This window comes from Penaeus vannamei, chromosome 7 (genome assembly GCF_042767895.1).
Source record: "Penaeus vannamei isolate JL-2024 chromosome 7, ASM4276789v1, whole genome shotgun sequence".
Classification (NCBI taxonomy): domain Eukaryota; kingdom Metazoa; phylum Arthropoda; class Malacostraca; order Decapoda; family Penaeidae; genus Penaeus; species Penaeus vannamei.
Window position 1 is genome coordinate 40806323 of NC_091555.1, and position 10000 is coordinate 40816322.

The 10000-nt window shown below is 48.3% G+C and overlaps 1 protein-coding gene across 7 annotated transcripts in view; it reads left to right on the top strand.

Annotated features, from left to right (window-relative positions):
• LOC113822453 (neuron navigator 3) overlaps positions 1-10000 on the top strand; it is a 225301-nt gene that overhangs the window by 168804 nt on the left and 46497 nt on the right. The window contains exon 1 of one of the 7 annotated variants that reach the window (XM_070123784.1): positions 9605-9946. The exons of 5 other annotated variants lie outside the window; for them this stretch is intronic. The gene's annotated coding sequence lies outside the window, so the exon portion shown is untranslated. Of the gene's footprint in view, positions 1-9604; positions 9947-10000 lie in introns of those variants that run through there. One more of the 7 variants, XM_070123785.1, reaches the window with a different exon arrangement.

A 10000-nucleotide genomic window follows, 5' to 3' on the forward strand; every position in this document is an offset into this window, starting at 1 on the left:
CAAAGGTAGAATAATCCCCACATTTTCCCACCTCTCCCCCCCACCACACCCCACACCTGCTTAATACACCTCCCTCCCTCCCTCCCCCTGCCCCACCCCCTCCTCATACGTCCTTGGTGTGAGGATCGGCGTGAAAACTGGAAAGCCACGGTGAGGTTGTTTACACCTGGGGTCGCCCTCCCCCCTCCCCCTCATCCTTAGGCTCCTCCCTTCCTACCTTCCTTACTCCCTTCCTCCTTCCTAACATGCCAGGTAACGCCCGCGACAATTCCTTTTTCTTTCCCCTCATACTTAGACAATTTTCTTCCGGTCCCGTCATTCTCAGATATCTCTGCTTCCCTTTCCTCTCATCCCTAAACGCTTTCTCTCTCCCCTTACTTCTTCCCCTCCGGACAACCCCTCATACTCACCTAGAGCCTTCCCCTCCCATTTTTCCCTTCTTCCTCCCTTTCCCTCCCCCTCCTCCCTCTCATCTTCCCTTTCCTTCCTCTTCCTCTTCCCCTCCCTCCCCTTTCCCTCCTCCCCTTCCCTTCCTTTTCCCTTCCCTTCCCTCTTCCGTCCCCTTTCCCTTCCCCTTCCCTCCTCGTTCCCTCCCTTTCTCTACCCTCTCCTCCCCCTTTCCCCTTCCTTCTCTCCTTCCCCTTTCTTCCTCATCCCCCTTCCTCATCCTCCTTCTTCCCTTCTCCCAAGCTAACTCCCTTCCCCTTCCCCCTCATCCCCAGACGCTTCCTCTCCCTTCCCTTCCCCTTTATCCCAACCTAAACCCTTTTCTCTCTCATTTTCACCACCCACCCTCACCCCCACGTCCCCTCCCCCTTGCCTGTTTTTTGTTGCGCTTCCTGGCTGAAGTCTTCTGATGTCTCGGAATCTCATTTTCTGTCTGTCAGTCTGTCTGTGTATCTATCTACTTATGTATCTATTTTCTATCTATTTATTTATCTATTTGTTCATCTGTCTATTTGTATATCTGCCTGTCTATCTGTCTGGCTGTCTGTCTAACCATATATCTACATCTATCTGTTTACTTACTTATCTGTCTGTCTGTCTGTCTGTTTATATATCTATATATATGTCTACCGACCTATCTCGTATCTATCTATAACTATCTATCTATCTATGTCTACCTGCCTATCTATCTATCTAACATATTTATTTATTTACCTACTTTTGTCAACATGAATACGGTTCACCTACTTATATATTTATCTATCTATCTGTCTGTGTCTGTCTGTTTATCTATCTGTCTATCTATCTATCTATCTATCTATCTATATATCTATCTATCTACCTATCTATCTACCTATCTCCCTACCCCCTCCTACCTACCTACCTACCTACCTCTCTACCTACCTATATATTACTGTCTTTACTCCCGTAGATAGATAAATAGTTATTTTGCCTATACAAGAAATTCACCTGCATGCCCCCCCCCCTCCATTCCCCAGCCTTCTTTGGTTCCCTCACTCCCGTTGCCACGTCCCCTGCCCCCCCTGCCACGCTCTCCTTGCCTACCCCTACTCCTCCCTGTCACTCCCCCCTGTCACCCCCCGCCTCCCCTTCCACTACAGTCACCCCGAAGGTCAGGTTATCTTATCGTAATATTGATTTAGTGTTTTTTTCCGAAAACAGATATATTGTTTTTGATAGTAGGATTCTTGGTATATTTTTCCATTATCGCTTCAATAGAAATTTGTTATCTGGTTTTGATTTCGTGGTTAGATTATTGATTTTCTTTCGGAATGTTTGTTTGTCTCTCTTTCTCTCTCTTTCTTTCTCTCTTTCTCTCTTTCTTTCTCTTTCTCTCTTTCTTTCTTTCTTTCTTTCTCTCTTTCTCTCTCTCTCTTTCTGTCTCTTTCTTTCTTTCTTTCTTTCTTTCTTTCTTTCTTTCTTTCTTTCTTTCTCTCTCTCTCTCTCTCTCTCTCTCTCTCTCTCTCTCTCTCTCTCTCTCTCTCTCTCTCTCTCTCTCTCTCTTTCTCTCTCTCTCAGTCATGGCAAAATACCTCCACTATATCATTAACAATTTCTGCAACTTCACGCACCAACACAATAACAAAAGAAGAGACATCGAATACATAATGAATAGAGAATAAAACACCCGTAAAAATCATTCGCCGAAAAGGTACACCCCCCCCCCCAAAAAAGAGAGAGAAAAAAAAAAAGAGAGAGAGAAAGAAATAAGAATAAGAAAACGAAGAAGAAGAAGAAAAAAGAGCCAGACAGATTTCCAGACTCGCAAGAACTGTACCCCCCTCCCCCTCCCCATCCGACCCCCACTTCATTCATCACCTCCTCCCTCCCTCCCCTTATTTCCTCCATCTCCTCCTTCCTTACCCCTCTCTTCCTGTCTCCCTCCCCACCAATCTCCCCTCCTTCCCTTCCCCTTCACCCCTTCTCCTCATCATCCCTCCCCCAACCTTCCCTCCCCTTCCTTTTTCCCCCAATCTCCCCTCCTTCCTCCTATCTCTCCCTTCCCTCCTCTCCCTCCCTAATCTCCCTCCCTTCCCTCCTCCCTCCCCAATTCCTCCCTCCCTCCCCTCCCCTCCTCTCCTCTCTCTCCTCCCCGCCCCCAATCTCCCCCCACACACACACCAACGGCGCTCACTTCGTATTACAGTAATTTTCTCTCCCCCCTCCCTCACCCCCCCTCCCCCACCCAGGCAGCCAGCCAGTGTTCGCCGGCAGATGGGTAATTCGATGCGCAAAGATAGATCCTGCACAGTTTGTCGAGATTTACGCATAGTTAAAGAGCACCTGGGAGAGAGAGAGAAAAAAAACACGTAGGTTTGTTTGTTAGACTTTTTGGGAAAAATTTCGTGGGGTTTTCTTTTTTATTTTTTATTTTGGTGGGGGGTGAGGGGGTGGGGAGGTTATTGTTGAAATAGTGTTAATGTGGAAATTTTCTCTCTTTTTTATTTCGTGGCTTTTTCCTGGGTGTGTTTCTGTTTTTTTTTTTTTCTACTGTCTGCATGTTTGTCTTTGTGTGTCTGTCGTTGTTGGTCTCTCTCTTTCTCTCTCACTGTCTCTGTCTCTCTCTTTCTGTCTGTCTCTGTCTCTCTCTCTCTCTCTCTCTCTCTCTCTTTCTCTCTCTCTCCATCTCTCTCTCTCTCTCTCTCTTTCTTTCTTTGTCTTTCATTTTGTCTTTCTTTGTTCATCTCTTTCCACTGCTCTATCCCACCTGTAGCATCCGTCTCACCTCCCCCTCTTCCTCACCCTCTCCTCTCCCTCAACCCCTCCCCCTCCCAAGCACCCTCTTCTCCCACCCCTCAAACCACCAAGAAAACATGCCCTCCCCTCTCCTCCCATTTCCCCTCCCCACCCCCCCTCTCCTCCTCCCTTCTCCCGCACCCACTACCTCCCTCCACCTCTCCCTTCCTCCCTCTCTCCTCTCCTCCTCCTTCCCACCCCCCTCAAACCCCCTCCATCTTCTCCCATCCTCTCCCCTCCCCACTCCCTCTCCCCCTCCCTCTCCACCTCTTTCCTTGTCCCTCCCCTCGTCCCTCTCCCACCCTCCCTCAGACCACTTCCATGTCTTCCATTCCCCCTCCCTCCTCCTCCCACCCTCTCTCCTCTACTCCACCTCCCCCACCCCCTCAGACTCACTTCCATGTCTTCCATCCCTCCCCCTCCCCCTCCCCCTCCTCCTCCTCCACACTCACTGCCTACTCTCTCCCACCTCCCTCCTCCCTCCCATCCCCTCCCTCCCATCCCCCCCCCACCCCCCTCAGACCGATTACGGAGGCGAGCCATCAAGGCGGCAATCAACAGGTGCCCACGAGACTCGGGCAGACCTCTCGTTGGGCACCGCAATATCCTGCAGAATTATCCTTTGTATGATGATATCCCTTCCTTGTGGGGTCTTTCCCCTTTTTTCTCTTCTTTTCTTCTTTCTTGCTTTGTTTCTTGTTTTCTTTCTCGGTTTCTTTCTGTTTTTTTTTTCTTTTCTTTTATTTTATTTTATTTTTTTGCTTTTTCTTTTCTTTCTTTCTTTTTTATGTCTCTTTCTCTCTCTTTATCTCTTTCTCTCTCTCTCTCTCTCTCTTTCTCTCTTTCTCTCTCTCTCTCTCTCTCTCTCTCTCTCTCTCTCTCTCTCTCTCTCTCTCTCTCTTTCTCTCTCTCTCTCTCACCCTCACTCTTTTCCTCCCTCCCTCACCTTCCCTTCCTCATTCTCTTTCTGTCTCTCTTTCTCCCTCCCTCCCTCCTTCTCTTTCTTCCTCTTTCTCGCCCTCGCCCCTTTCTCTCTCACCATCTCTCTTCACTATCCCAATATCCGGTAACATCCCCTCCCCCCTCCTACCCCCCACCCTAGTCTCCCCTCCCCCCTTTCCACCTGCCTGCTTCCCCTTCGCTATCTTCGCTTATCGAAATTGCTTTAAACTGGGAGATATCAGAGATAAACTTGATCTGGGTTGGAGAGAGGGGAGGGGGGAAGGAGAGAAGGGGAGGATGGGGATGATGAGGGGAGGGGAGCGGTGGGGTGGAAGGAGGGATGAGGGAGGGGGATAGGGGAGGGAAGGGGGAGTGGAGGTTGGGTAAAGGGTGTGGTTGGTACTGTCTTCCTTCTGCTTGTGACTCTCTTGCTCTTTCTCTTTCTCTTTTTTTCTTCTTTCTCTTTTCTTTTTTCTCCTTTCTCCTCTCTCCTCCTCCCTCCTCCTCCTCCTCCCTTTCCCTCCTTTTTCCTCCTCCTCCCTTTCTTCCCTCCTCCCTCCTCCTCCTCCCTCCTCTCTCTTTCCTCTCCCTCCTCTCTCTCTCTCTTCTCTTTCTCTTTCTCTTTGTCTTTCTCTTTCTCTCTCTCTCTCTCTCTCTCTCTCTCTCTCTCTCTCTCTCTCTCTGTCTCTCTCTCTCTCTCTCTCTCTCTCTCTCTCTCTCTCTCTCTCTCTCTCTCTCTCTCTCTCTCTCTCTCTCTCTCTCTCTCCCTCTCTCTCTCTCTCTCTCTCTCTCTCTCTCTCTCTCTCTCTCTCTCTCTCTCTCTCTCTGTCTCTCTCTCTCTCTCTGTCTCTCTCTCTCTCTCTCTCTCTCTCTCTCTCTCTCTCTCTCTCTCTCTCTCTCTCTCTCTCTCTCTGTCTCTCTCTCTCTCTGTCTCTCTCTCTCTCTCTGCCCTCTCTCTCTCTCTCTCTCTCTCTCTCTCTCTCTCTCTCTCTCTCTCTCTCTCTCTCTCTCTCTCTCTCTCTGCCTCTGTCTCTCTCTCTTGCCCTCTCTTCTCTCTCTCTCTCTCTCTCTCTCTCTCTCTCTCTCTCTGAAACAAATACAAATACACAAAAGAAACAACCACACAAACATACTTAAACGGAAGAAATATTTCTACCCAAAAAAACAAACATCACAAATGATTGATTTGCATGTTTATCTTCACCATATAAGCCACGCTAGAAAATAATATCACACTAAAAACAAACAAAAACAAAAACAAAAAAAAGTTACGAAATTGCGTAAAAGGAAAAGGAAAAAAAACGAAATTAAGAAATAAAGCAAATCATTTCGAAAAAGGAAACAGAAAATGATTACGAAAAAGGGAACAGACAAAAAAAAACAAGAAAATGAATTTAAAAAAAATGAACAGCCAGCGACGCCCATAAAGGAGTGACAGACAGTAGGCAAGAGTGATGCTATGAGCTGACAGTCGGGTATCACGTGACATAGCCCTAGATGATGTTTTTGTCAGCCCGTCAGCTACTGTCAGCTCGCATGACAACGAACGCTTACCCTTATTGTAGCCAGAATAGTGAAAACAAAAAAAAAAAATAGTGAAATTCGCGCGTTTTAGGATTTAGTTGAAAGAAATAGGGGAAGAGATACAGACACGTGGATGGTGTGCGCAAGGGTGTTTTTCTTTTGTTTTTGGTTTTTGAGTGAATTTGATTTTCTTATTTCTCTTACTTCTCTTATTTATGTTCCTAGTTCTCTTCATCTTCTTCTAATTTTGTTCCTTATCCTGGATTTGCTCCTTCTACTTCTCTTCTTTTTCTTCTTATTCTTCTTCTACTTCTTTTCCTCCTCCTCCTCCTCTTCCTCTTCCTCCTCCCCATTCTCTTTCTCCTCCACCACCTTTTCCTCCTCTTCTTCTTCTTCTTCTTCTTTTTCTTCCTCTTCTTCCTAATCCTAATCCACGTCCTCCTCTTTTTCTCCTCCTTCTCCTATCAGTCCCCGCCATTTAACCTTACGCTCATCCCTCTTCTCCCTTCTCCTACCCCCCGTCCCCCCTTCGTTCCTCCTTCGTTCCTCCTACTCCTTTTTACCCTTTTTCCTTATCTTTATCCTCCTACCCCATCCTATCCCCTCCTACCCCCTCCTGCCAACCCTTCCGCGCTGCCCCAAGGAAGACGCGCACCCCAGAAGCAAGAAGGACCCCACGACCCCAGGCAAAGGCGGGACAACTCCTACACCCTCTTCCCCTCCTCCTACTCCCCCTCCTACTTTTCTTACTATTTTTCCTTCTCCGCTCCATCTTTACTTCCTCTTCCACCAACTCCTCCTCTTGACGTTTGCCTCCTCCATCTCTTCTTCCTCCCCTCTATCCCCTCCTCATCTCCCTCCCTCCCCCGTCTGCATCTATCTTCACCTTTTTCCTTCCTCTTCCCTCCTTCCACCACCAATAATTCTCATCCTCATCTCCTCCTCCTTCCTCACCTCATCGCCATCCTCCTCCCCCTCTTAAAACGCCTAAGAAGTTTCCAGATTTATTGCATACTTTTTATGTGACAGGATGAATGGAAGATCACTGCTTCGGGCGGAGGAGTTGTAGTATCCTTAAAGGGGGAGGAGGAGGAGGAGGAGGTGGTGGAGGAGGAGGGGGAGGAGGAGAGGGAGGAGGAGAGGGAGGGAGGAGAGTGGAGGTGGAGGTGGGAGAGGTGGAGGTGGAGGAGGTGGAGGTGGAGGTGGGAGGTGGAGGAGGAGGTGGAGGTGGAGGTGGAGGTGGAGGTGGAGGTGGAGGAGGAGGAGGAGAGAGGAGGTGGAGGAGGAGGAGGAGGAAAGGGAAGAATAGAAAGATACAGAGGGAGGGGGGAGGAAGACGAGAGGTGGGAGGAGAAAGAGAGAGGTGGAGGTGGAAGAAGAGGGGGTGGAAGAGGAGAAGGAGGAAGAAGAAGAAAGAAGAAAGAAGAAAGGGGAATAATAGAAATACGAGGGAGGAGGAGGAGGTGGAAAGAAAAGAAGAACAGAAAGAAAGGGAATGGGGAAAATCAACGATGGAAGGAGGAGGAGCTACTGGAATTAGAAGGAGGAGGAGAGGAAAAAGAAAAGCAGGAAGAATATAAGAGGTGGCAAGTGGAAATAGGAGTAAGAGGGCAATGGAGAAAGTAAGAAGAAATATAGAAAGAAAGAGGAAGAAAAGGGGGAAATAGAAAGAGAATGAGGAAGATGGGTAAAGGGAGTAAGAAGCGAAGGAGGAGGAGGAGGGTGGGAAGATAAGGAGGAGGGGGAAAGGAAGAGAAGAAGGGAGGGAGTAAGGCGATTGAAGGAGGAATTGAAAGAAGAAAAGAAGGAAGATTTTTTTTTCTAAATTTTATTCTTCCTTTATGAGTTGTTAAATACGTCTTTTTTTACGTTACTCTTTTATCATTTGAATCTTTATACATCCATTTATTTCTAATTTATCTTTCACTCACATTTTTTATTTATTTTTTTTTTTCAAGGAATAACACGGGCCAGCAGTCTGTTGTTGAACCTTGAACTTTGACCTTTGCCTTCTCCGTTTGAAAGAAAATAGGAGTGATAATAATAGGAATAAATAGAGGAAGTGGGGAGGAAAATGAAACATGGGTGATGGTGATTATAATGAAAGTGATGGTATTCATATCACATGATAGAAAAAATTTATGATAAGGATACCTATGAGGAATGATATTGATAATTATGGTCGTAGTGATAGTGATAATTAGAAATGACTTGCAATAAACTCCATAATAACGGTAATAACGACAATAATACGCATAGTGAGAGTATCAAATAATCGCGTAGAATAAAAGCAATACCGAACAAGGACACAAACAAAGAGAAACCGTGAAGAAAGAAAGAAGAAGAAGACAAACAAACAAACTCCAAGAGCGTAAAATATACCCCCTCCTCTCCGCCATCAAAATTCAATCAGTTTTATTATGCCCAGCTTGTCGGTTTTAGGTTTAGGCTACTACAAGCCGGGCATACAGGCATACAGGCGGGCGGGTAGGTGGGTAGGTGGGCATACGGGTAAGGTATTTACGCATCTCACGTAAGAAGTAACAGGGTGTCGAGGGGGGAGGAGGAGGAGAGGGATGGGGGACGAGGGGCGGGGTGTAAGGGGGTAGGGGGAGGGGGAAGGCGTAAATCATTAACATGGCCAAACGGGGAGATGGGAATAGACGCGGGTAATCGTCACTTCCTATGTGGTCTCTCGCTTCTTTTTTTTTCTTTGCTTTATATCTTTCGTTATCGGAAAATCTCTTTTTTTTTTGGAGGGGGGGGAAGGAGGGTCTTCTGTATATGTCTTCATTGTCTTTTTTCGCTGTTTCTCTTTCTCTTTCCTTTACTTCTCTTTCTCTTGTTCTATCTGTCTATCGATCTATCTATCTCTTTCCCTTTCTCTCCCTTCCACTTTCTTTTTCTCTTTCTCTCAGCCTCTTCCTCTGCCTCTCTTTCTCTCTCGCCTCATCTCCTTCCGTCCCTCCTGCTCTCCCTCTCTCCCACTCCTGCTCTCCCTCTCTCACACTCTTACTCTCCCTCCCTCTCGACATCTCTCCTCTCCCTCCTCTCTCCCTTCCTCCTCCCTCCCACTCCTCCTTCCTCTTCTCCCACCCTTCCTCCCTCTCCCCTCTCCCACCTTTCTTCTCCTCCTCCTCTCTCACCTTCACACTCTCCTTTCCTTCACCTCCTCCTTCACACTCCTCCTCTCTCTCTCCCACACTTCCTTCCTCTCCTCCTCTCCTCTCTCTCACTCCTCCTCTCTCTCCTTCTCTCACTCTTCCTCTCCCTCTCTCTCACTCCTCTCCCTTTCTTCCACTCCTCCTCTCCCTTTCCCACTCCTCCTCTCCCTCCCTCTCACACAGAACCCTTTGCCATTATACCACCGTGGTTATGTTTCCTGACCCAGTCGACGCCGCGGAGGAATAACCCTTTCCCCCCTCCCCCCTCCCCCCTTAGCCCTTGGGTCTTCTGGAGGTGAGCCTCGGGCAGTTCTGACTCATGCTGCAGGGGAGGAGATGGAGGAGGAGAGGGAGGGAGGGAGAGGAAGGGAGAGGGAGAGGGAGGGGTGTAGGAGAGAGAGACGGACGGGAATAGTGGTTTTAATGGGGAGGGCAAGACTGCGTGGCTATGGCAGAAGGAGGCGAGAGAGAGAGGGAGAAGGAGAGGGAGGGAGGGAGGGGAGGGAGAGAAGGACTCGCGTGCACGGGGAGGGGGAGAGGTGTGGGGGCAGAGAGGGAGGGAGAGCGGGACTGGTAAGGACGGGAGAGGGAGGGAGAAGGAGGAAGAAGGAGGTAGGAGGCTCAGGAGAGGAGGTGGGGGGAGGCGGAGGGAGGGGAAGGGGGGATAGGAGTAGGAGGAGGTGGGAGAAGGGAGAGGAGGGGGAGGGGGAGGAGGAGGAGGAGGGTACACGCCAGGGCAGGCTGAGAGGCTCCCTGGCTCAGAAGCGCGCCAGTTTAGTTCGGAGTGTCGGGGAGAGAGGGTACAGTGTGCAGAGAGGTGGTGCATCTGGGTGGCTGCCTCTCTTCTTGGACTTCCCAGCATTTTTTTGTAGAAACATGTGAGAGTGATTTCGTTTTTTTTTTTCTCTCGTTTTTTTTTCCTTCGCAATTCGTTTATTCTCGTGGGATTTCCTGTTCGAATTCTTCTTATTGGCAAATCGTTATGTGAGAAGATGATGCCCTTTTCGGATACGTGGAGTGCCCCGTGAAGGAAAAGAAGAGGAATGAGAAAGAGAACGTCTTCACACCAGGAATGACCGTCTCAGAGTAAGAGGAACGAACCGCCAAACCAGGTGGGTTGAAATCTCCCTCTTTATCTTTCGGAAAATCCACCAACACGGGAATAA